We start from the raw sequence: 2,430 nt of genomic DNA on the forward strand, positions 1-2,430 counted from the left end.
TCCGGCGCCCCCTCCTCCACCCGGCCGCCCCGACGCCCCTCTCCTCCACCACCGCGGCCGCCCCACCCCTCCGGCGCCCCCTCCTCCACCCGGTGAGACCTCTTGTATTTTTTTGTTTTTGTTTGTGTATTTTAAGTTTACTTTAGGTTTACTTTAGGTTTGGTTTAGTTTAGGTTTACTTTAGTTTAGGTTTAGAGCAGAGAGCCTTATATTGCAGTGCAAGAATTGATTATGATAGCTCATCCAGACTTGGAAGTTCTTAGAGTCCGTGCGAATAGAACCTGATAGCTTGCTGATACACACCAGTAGCTCAAGATGCGTAGCCTGCTACTGAAATGTGGTGCTGGTGCACTGATGTGAAGCATGGTGTATAATCCAGCTGCTGATCACACCTGAGTATGAAGTGTTACTTTTTTCAGGAGATAGCATCTCAGCGATATTAATATAACTAGATAAGTTTCCTATAATATGATAATTCTGCCCCCTACAAGAACAACACATAATAAAGCATTTTTAAAAATATTGAAATAATTAAGCATGAACCTGTTGAAGTAATCGACAACACTCGAATTAGTTTAATTTGAGAAAACAACAAGGCATGCATATTGCTTATGGAATCTGTCATAAGGGGCAAACTATACCCGTCTTTTTCTTTTCTTTTTTGCGGAAAGGCAAACTATACATTCAGCAAGCCGAAGGAAAGTCTAGCGTGTCTTCCTCACTAGCATAGGCATGAAAGCGTAATCTACCAAATGTGATCACACCACAAGGAACTTTAGGTTTAGTTTTGATTTGCATACACCACAAGCCGAAGGAAAGTCTAGCTTGTCTTTCTCACTAGCATAGGCATGAAAGCATAATCTACCACATGTGATCACACCACAAGCCTATGGTAATGTGATGTGGTACTTGTTCTGATTTGCATACAAAGTAAATTGATTTTAGGACAATACCCTTAGTTTCTGATTTGAGGTATGTTTGTTTGCTTGGTGTGTGGCACCTAGAGCCACCTAAAATATGGTGCAACTATGATTGTTGCCACAAGTATTCCAATGTGATCACACCACAAGGAACTTTAGGTTTAGTTTTGGTTAAGAAGAAACATGAAAAAAATAAGAAGAAGATAAAGAGGAGGAAGAAGAAGTGTATTTTTCCCCCTATTTTTAGATTGCTATGCTCTTTTTTCAACATTTTCAGTTTTCTTTCATGTCTAAAGAAATTCCTAGTTTTGACGGGTGCCAATTGCCATTGCCAACTAACCTACCAAATTAATTAAGTGTTGTTGATGTTGTTGAGCACAAGTGCATCGCTTTTTTTTTTTCTCAGTTTTCTTTCATGTCTAGAAACTTGGCTCTATGTTTATAGATATGCTTCTAGCTAGATACTAATTGGTCTCTTCTGCTGCTTATTAGAGATGGGGGGAGGCCGTCACCGCAGGCTCCGCTCTACCACACCGGAGTACGAGTTGGATGCTTTCGAGTTCCTCAGTATCATACTTGAGACTTCCTCCAAGAGGCAGGTATATAAGAGGAGAGATCTCCCCTTCACCCATCTTATTATGATAACTCCGTTGTTTGCTACATCACTCCTTGTCCCAAACTGCAGAGGCTGCCTGACAGTTTTATGACGATGCTGGATGGCCATCGGCCAAAGAATGTGAAGCTGCGACATGCCGGCAGCGGGCTTCGCAGGCTTTGGGACGTGGAGTTGGTGATCAGGTACGGCCACATGTACCTGTGTCATGTCTGGGACCAGTTCTACATTGCCTACGACCTGCGGCATGGGTACTTCCTTCTCTTCAGGTACGACGGCGACGCCATGCTCACCGTGAAGGTGTTCAACACGACTATGTGTCGCATGCGCTATCAGGACGACGATGGTGCCAGTACGTTCTGCCTCTTCTTCCTCTACATTTTTCTTTGTCTCAAATCGATTGTTAACGGTCATTGTTGCATTTGGTCAGGCAATGGGAGCAGCAGCATCGACTCTGGCTACAGTCAAAGCAGCAGTGACTCTGGCTGCAGCAAAAGCAGCAGCAAGGATGATCCGGAATGGAGTGGGGAAGAAGAGGAGCAGAGTGGGGATGAGGAGGTGCATGCTGACGTTGAGCAACAGATGGTGGTGGCTGAGGATGACGTAGCGATGGTCGTGGCTGACGATGGGCAAGAGATGGTGGTGGTTGAGGATGACCTTGCGATTGTGCTGCTTGAAGATGGCCTCGCGATGGTGGTGGTGCCTGACAATGACCTTGCGATGGTGGTGGCGCCGGCGATCCCACAGCCGGGCGACATGACCATGCCAATTGTGGTAGAAGACTACATCCCACTGCCTCCACCGCCTCGCCTCTCTTGGTGCATGAGGATGAGGAAGGAGAAGGAGAAGGAGAAGAAGAATGATGAGTGAACTATGTCAGGTATGTCAGATCTCTAG

The sequence above is a fragment of the Triticum aestivum genome, chromosome 2A, assembly GCF_018294505.1.
Source record: "Triticum aestivum cultivar Chinese Spring chromosome 2A, IWGSC CS RefSeq v2.1, whole genome shotgun sequence".
In the NCBI taxonomy this organism is placed as follows: Eukaryota; Viridiplantae; Streptophyta; class Magnoliopsida; order Poales; family Poaceae; genus Triticum; species Triticum aestivum.